The following is an 8,337-nucleotide window of genomic DNA, read 5'->3' on the forward strand; positions in this document are numbered from 1 at the left end:
CAATTTTCAATTATAGTTTATGGTTCAATATTATTCTGTATTAGTTTCAGATGTACTGCACAGTGATTGGACAACCATCATGTACTTCACAGAATGGTCGCCCGTATTTCAAGTACCCTGCTGGCCCTGTGCACAGTTGTTATCGTATTATTGACTATATTCCCTGTGCAGTAATCAACATCTCTGTGACTGCTCTGTAACCACCCATTTGTGCTTCTCAATCCCTTCACCTTTTTCACCCAGCACCCCCAACTCCACCCCCACTGGCAACTATCAGTCTGTTCTCTGTGTCTATGACTCTGTTTCTATTGTTTACTTATTTTGTTCTTTAGACTCCACATGTAAGTGAGATCATATGGCATTTGTCTTTCTCTGTCTGACTTATTTCACTTAGCATAATACCCTCTAGGTCCATCCATGCTGTCGCAAAAAGTAAGATTTCACTCTTTTTTATGGCCAAGCATATTCCATCGTATGTATGTACCACAGCTTTTTTACCCACTCATCTATTGATGGGCACTTGCTGCTTCCATATCTTGGCGATTGTAAATATTGCGACAATGAACACGAGGGTGCACGTATCCTTTTGAATTAGTGTTTTGGGTTATGAGGCAGTTCCATTTGAGGAACCTCCACGCTGTTTTCCACAGTGGCTGCACCAGTCTGCATTGTCACCAACAGTGCACCGGTGTTCCCTTTCCTCCACATCCTTGTCAGCACTTGTTTGTTCAGTTTTTATGACAGCCATCCTGACTGGTGTGGGGTGGTATCTCACTGTGGTTTTAACTTGCATTTCTTCAATGATTTGTGATGTTGAACAAGTTTTCATACATCTGTTGGCCACCTGTATGTCCTCTTTGGAGAAATGTCTATTCTGGTCCTATGCCCATTTTTTAATTGGGTTGTTTCTTTTTCTGGCGTTCTTTATATGAGTTCTTTATAAATTTGGGGTATTAACTCTTTATCAGATGTATCAGTGGTGAATATCTTTTCCCATTCAGTATGTTGTCTTTGCATTTTGGTGACAGTTTCCTTTGCTGTGTAAAACTTTTTTTAGTTTGATGTAGTCCCACCTGTTTATTTTTTCTTTTGTGTAAATTCTTGCTTGAGGAGATATATTAGAAAAAAATATTGTTATGAGAAATGTCCAAGATTTTACTGCCTATGGTTTCTTCTAGGGTTTTTATGGTTTCAAGTCTTACATGTAAGTCTTTAATCTATTTTGAGTTTATTCTTGTCTATGATGTAAGAAGGTGGTCTAGCTTCACGTTTTTGCACATATCTGTTCAATTTTTCCAACATCATTTATTGAGTAAATTGTCTTTACCCCATTGTGTGTTTTTGCTTCCTTTGACGTAGATTAATTGATCATATTGTCATGAGCTTATTTCTGGGCTACTATTCCATTGCCCTGATCAGCGTGTCTGTCTTTATGCCAGCACCGTGCTGTTCTGATTACTGTAATCTTGAAGCAGGGGCTTCTATCACAAAGCAGTGACATCAGAGACTTTGATACCTCCCACTTTGTTCTTATTCAAGATCGCTGTTGCTATTTGTATTTTTTGTGTTTCCATGATCATTTTTTGGATTATTTGTTCTAGTTTTGTGAAAAATACCATTGATATTTTGATGGAAATTGTGTTGAACTTGTGGATTGCTTTGGTTAGTATGGACACATTAATGATGTTAATTCTTCACCTCTGTGAGCATGATATAGTACTTATTAGTGTCTTCTATGATTTCTTTCTTCAATGTCTTCTGTTTTCTGAGTAGAGGTCTTTTACCTCCTTGGTTAAATTTATTCTTAGGTATTTTATTATTGTTCCTGATACAGTGTGAATGGGATTGCTCTTTTAGTTTTCCTTTCTGATAGTTTGTTATTGGTGTATAAAAATGGATTTGCATGATTCTTTTGTTTTCTTTTACACATTCTGCATTTTCCAAATTTTCTACAATGAACATAAATTACCTTGATCATAAGAAAAGTTTAAGATTTCTGTCCGCTGTTCCTCACCCTTTTCCCTGACAGTGAGGCTGCTTTTTTGTGTATCTGTTTCTAGGGCTCTCCACCTCCTGTCTTCGCCACCAAGGACGTTAGACAACTCCTCTCGTTGCCTGTTATTTGAATTTTATTTATTCTCAAGTTTTTTTTGTTTCTCTCCCACTCTTTCTCCTTTATTGCAGGTCCACATAAGAGGGGGCACATTGTGTACAACAGCTTATAAAACTGAAAGAGATGAAAAGAATAAAAACAACAATTGCCTCTGAAACGCCAGTATTTCCAGGCAACCAGAAAGTTAGTTTAGACAAATCAATACAAAAGAATCCCTCTCTTTGTTATATCTTGGATACTTCTTCATTTACTTGCTTTATTTTATGTTCTATGAGATGTGAATTATCAGTCAGTTTGCAACAGTAGAGTCCTTTAAGTTCTTCATATCCATGAATGATTATGTCTTAAAAGAAGGTAACCCATAGTTGTGTGATTTTCTTTTTCCGATAGGTTTTATTTATTTATTTTAAAATATATTTTATTGATTATGCTATTACAGTTGTTCTATTCCCCTCTTCATTCTCCTCCACTCTGCACACTCCCTTCCTCACTGTTCTCCCCCTTTAGTTTATGACCATGTGTTTCAAGTTCTTTAGATTCTATATCTCCCCTACTATTCTTGCCCTCCCCCCTTTCTATTTTCTACCTACCATCTATGCTAATTATTCTCTGTACCTTCTCCCCCCTTCTCCTCCTCCCACTCCCCTGTTGCTAACCCTCCATGTGATCTTCATTTCTATGGTTCTGCTCCTGATCTAGCTGTCCTCTTAGTTTGCTTTTGTTTTAGGTGTGGTTCTTAATAACTGTGAGTTTGCTGTCCTTTCACTGTTCATCTTTTTTATCTTCTTTTTCTGAGATAAGTCCCTTTAACATTTCATATAATAAGGGCTTGGTGATGATGAACTCCTTGAATTTGATCTTATCTGAGAAGCACTTTATCTGCCCTTCCATTCTAAATGAAAGCTTTGCTGGATAGAGCAATCTTGGATGTAGGTCTTTGGATTTCATGACTTGGAATACCTCTTTCCAGCCCCTTCTTGCCTGTAAGGTCTCTTTTGAGAAATCCACTGACAGTCTGATGGGAACTCCTTTGTAGGTGACAGTCCCCTTAGCTCTTGCTGCTTCTAGGATTTTCTCCTTCATTTCAATCTTGGCTAATGTAATGATGATGTGCCTTGGTGTGTTCCTTGTTGGGTCCAACTTTTTTGGGACTCTCTGAGCTTCCTGGATTTCCTGGAAGTCTATTTCCTTTGCCAGATTGGGGAAGTTCTCTTTTATTGTTTGTTCAAGTAAGTTTTCCACTCGTGGCTGTTCCTCTTCCCCTTCTGGCACCCCTATAATTCGGATGTTGGAACGTTTAAAGATGTCCTGGAGGTTCCTAAACCTCTCCTCATTTTTTTGAATTCTTGTTTCTACATTCTTTTCTGTTTGGTCATTTTTTTCCTCTTTCTGGTCCACTCCTTTGATTTGAGTCCCAGTTTCCTTTCCATTACTATTGGTTTCTTGTGCATTTCCATTCATTTCAATTAGTTTAGCCTTCATATGTTCCTCTAATTTGTGACTAAAATCAACCAGTTCTGTAAGCATCCTGATCACCAGTGTTTTGAACTGTGCATCTGAAAGTTTTGCTATTTCTTCATCACTTAGATTTATTGGCTCTGGGGCTCTAAGTTCTTCTTGAGCCATGTTTTTATCTGTTCGTGCCTGTTAGGTATGAGGAGCGGAGCCTTTGTTGTTCACCAGGGCGGGGCCACCCCGGTCTCTGGTTTGTGACCCTGTAGGTGGGGGCGGGGTCAGAGAGGGACAATGGTGGTCCCCTCTGCCGCTTTCTGCCACTGGGGCTTGCACGGTCTGTCTCACCACTCCCTCCTTCACCAGTTTTTCTACACGCAAATGTGTGACTGTGGTCAGCCTTCAGTGAGTCCACCTCCTCGCGCCCTCAGTGGGTCCGCCCGCTTCTCCACATTTGGGATCCTCCTAAGGCTGCTGGCATGCCTGTGTTGCGCACCCGGGTGGTCCAGTGGATCTTTCCTGCCTTACCCCACTCTGCTGCTGACTGTGCCCCTCTTACTGGTTTGGCTGAAGGGTTCGTTGTTGTCAGACTACCGTGAAGTTCAATTTTCTGTGGTTTTGTTGCTAAAACTTTGTTGTTTTTAAACTTGGTTGTGGGAGGAGGCACAGTGCTTCCACCTATGCCTCCATCTTGGCGGAAGTTTCTATTTTCAAGTTTTGATGGCTAATTTAATTTACAGTAGTCCTCTTTTATCCATGGCTTTGTTTCCTGCAGTGTCAGTTATCTGTGGTCAGTAGTGATCTGAAAATATTAAATGGGAAATTCCAGGAATAAACAATTTATAAGGTTTACACTGTGTTCCACTTCTGAGTAGCATGCATGATGAAATCTTGAGCCATCCCACTGTGCCCCAGCAGGAATGCGGCTCATCCCTTTGTTCCTGGTTTGCATGCTGTAGACACTCCCTCACATTTGTCGCTGAGTAGCCATCTGGGTTTTCAGGATGACGGTCATGGTATTGTGCTGCTTGCATTCAAGTCACCCTGATTTCACTTAATCATGGCCCCAAAACCATTCACATGAGTTCTATTACGGTATATTGTTATACTTGTTCTATTTTATTATTATTGTTAATCTTTTAGTGTATCTAAATTATAAATTAAAGTTTATCACAGTGTGCATACATAGAAAAAATAGTACATGAATGGTTCAGGCACCCACTAGTTCGGGCGTCTTCCTCCTAGGACACAGAAGCAGGGGAGGAAGGAGAGTGTTCCAGCAGGCCAGAGGGAAGGCCTCTGGTGCCATTTGTCATCGAGACAGAGCTCTGAGGGCAGGGCCATGCTTCCCTGCTTAGAATGACGCTGGGCACAGAACAGGTGCTCATAAATGTTGAATAAATAATCATGAGCTAGAAGGAGACCGATGTTTTACTGTAAAGTACACATAACAAAATTTACTATTGTAACCATTTTTCCAGCTTTATTGAGGTATAATTGACATATAACGTGTAAATTTAAGAATGTGATGATTTGATATATCTGTGTGTTGCAAATAATTACCACTCTAGCCACTGCAATCACTTAAAAGTCACAATTCAGTGGTATTAACTACATTCATGATATTGTGCAACCAACATTTAGTTCTAGAACTTTATACATTACTCCAAAGGAAACCCTGCACCCATGAGCAGTCACTCTCCATCCCTTGCTCACTCCAGCCCCTGACAGCCACTAATTTGTTTTCTGTTTCTGTAGATTCACCTATTCTAAATATCTCACATCAGTATAAATGCAGGCTGAATTTGGGGGTGGGGTGTGGAATAAACACGCCCTTATCTCTGACTCTTCTCTTCTTTTCTCCCCTGAAATTCTGCTTGCAGTTTCAGACATTTTACCTGCATATCAGGCCACTCTGGTAATAAGGAGTGGTGGGGGCGCTGGTTGGAGAAGGAGGGACCTGGCCTTCTCTCCCTTCTCCTTTGCTCCCTCTGGGGCCCTGGGAACGATGGGGAATCTGACAGTTGATAATGAGACCCCCCTCTTCCTTAATGACTCTGGGGGCTGCGGGGATGCCTTAGGCAAGCTCTGCCCTAATTAATTAATAGGGAGTTCTTCACACAGAGGAATTAGCCTCGATTCCTCCTGTCTCAGGCTCCTCTTGGCTCAGCCCCTGCTCAGGCCCCATCCTGCAGAGAGGGCCGTCATCTGGGACAGCCTGGGGATGCTCCATCTGGGCTGGCCTGCCTGCCTTCTGCCAGGGCCACAGCCAGAGCCACTGGTCAGAGTGGGGTGGGCTCAGACTCTGGCTTAATGAGGTAGCTTGTGAGTCCCTTTTACATCTGTAAAAGGGAAGCAAGAAGCCTTTCCCTTATTGAGATAATGAGAGAGAGACTCAGAGGGCCAGGGTGAGGGTAAGAGTGGGGCACTCTGTTTGGGTGCAAGGTGCAAGGGAGTGCCCCAAGTTCTGTGATTAAAATAAGTAACATTGGGATATTAACTTTGAGAGGTGATGGGTATGTTTATGGCCTTGATGGTGGCAATAGTTTCCTGGGTGTATACTTATCCCCCAACTCATCGAGTTGTATATAGTGTGTTCAGCTTTTTACATGTCAGTTATACCTCAATAAAATGGTTTAAAAATAAATGAATAGGGCCCTGGCTGGTGTGGCTCAGTGGTTGAGTGAAGGCCTCTGAACCAAAGGGCCACCCATTTGATTCCCAGTTAGGGCACATGCCTGGATTCTGGCAGGGTCCCCAGTGGGGGGGACGCGCTAGAGGCAAGCACACATTGATGTTTCTCTCCCTCCCTTACCCTCTCTAAAAATAAGTAAAATCTTAAAAAAAAAACCAAAAAACAAACAAAAAATAAATGAATAGGGTAATGAGATAGACAAGAAGTCTAGGTTTATGTCTCATTTCAAAGCAGTGAAATGCGAGGAGGGAATCCCTCAAAAACCCTTGGAATTTTTTAATGAAAATTGTGTTATAAAAATTTAAAGACAGAATCAGTGAGTGTTGAGTGAAGCCACATGGCAGCCGGGAGCAAAAGGAAAATCAGGAATTCTGATCCCATCTTTCTTTGGAAATGTTGATACTTTGTTAACTTTGGACTTTTTTGCACTCATTTTGGATACTGAATAAGAAAATGTTTTAATATTTGGAGGATCTATCTCAGTGAACTGATATTTTTTAAATGACTAGTGCATAATGTTTTAAAATCATGCACAGGTGAAAAGATGCACTCAATGGATTTTAATGTTAACTTAAAAAGTACAAAAACTCCACTGGCAATTCAGACCTCACACTGCAACTGCTCTTTAGGAAACTGGAATGTGTCGAGTTTTGGTGTGGTCTCAAAGAATAGTCACTCTTACTTGAGAAGCTGATCAAAATATTCTGTTTCCTTTTCAAGGTACCTGTTCATGTGAGGTTAAACTTTCTTCATATACTTTAATCAAAACAACATATCCTGACAGATTCAATGCATAAGATACATTTTCTTCTCATTATTCATGGTAGTTTTATTCTATAAAGTTGGGCAAACACTGAATTAGCAGAGAAAGTATTGCTCCTAGGCAGATACACTGGGTTAGGATGCTGTGAGCCTCTGCTCACAAAACTTTTATCAAGCAGTCATCAGCTAATCATTACTTACCTCTGTTTTACGGGTGTTTCTGTTTCAAGAAAAAAAAATATATATATATATATATACACACACACACATATACACCATAGGTAATAATTCATAAATATCTCTATATGGTTCACTGACATCAAATTCACAGCCAACAGCATTATGACTCACACCTGAATGAAGCTTGTCTGACACATTTTCTCCACAAGCACAGGACAGCCTTCTTATGCCAACAAACTTTAGCACTATGGTTGGGAGCCATTTTAAAATCTACAAAAAGCACAAAAATGAGAAAAACATGGCACCAAATAGACCATGAAAATGACATCTTTTACAGCATGACAACTGAACCAAGAAGGCAGAGCGTGGCCTTGCTTCACCTCAATGGGAACACGCCTGTGGGCCAGTTCGAACCCGGCATCGCTCTGCGCATGCTCACTCATGGCCACAGAAGTGCCTCGAGCGGTGATCCTGGGTTCCAAGCAGGTTGGAATGAAGGTGCTAACACGGACTCTGCATGTAATAAGGGCCAGCTGTGTGAGAGCCTCACTTTGTCTCTGTTAAGCTGGACATCAAAGCAGTTTGCAAAACTGTGATATCTTGCTTGTCAGTAATTTTTTATTGTTTTTGGAAATGTTATTTTTCATTAAAATATTCTCTTTATATTATGTTAAAATGAGTAAATATTTTAAAACTTTCTCAGTTTTAATTTCTAATATAGTAAAGATGAACAGGTGTAACCTATCTAGATACAAATTCTTGGTCATCCAGGGTCTTATTACTTTACTTTACTTTCATTAATTTTTTAAATTAAAGTATAATTGGCATACAATATTGTATTAGCTTCAGGTATACAGCATAGTGATTCAACATTTATATACCTTATGATGCGACTGATCACCACAATAAGTTTAGTTACCATCTGTCACCATGCAAAGTTATTGCACTATTGACTTTATTCCCTGTACTGTCTAGGGTCATTTCAATCAACAGACATGATTTCTTAGAATAATCTTAGATTTACAAGAAATTTGGCAGGATTGTATGGGGAATTCCTATATCCTCTCCACTCCCCAAATTTCCCTTATTATTAACACTGTCTGCTAGTATATGTTTGTTATAATTAATGAGCCAA

This window comes from Artibeus jamaicensis, unplaced genomic scaffold (genome assembly GCF_021234435.1).
Source record: "Artibeus jamaicensis isolate MK-2021 breed Jamaican fruit bat unplaced genomic scaffold, CSHL_Jam_final contig_477, whole genome shotgun sequence".
NCBI classification, from domain to species: domain Eukaryota; kingdom Metazoa; phylum Chordata; class Mammalia; order Chiroptera; family Phyllostomidae; genus Artibeus; species Artibeus jamaicensis.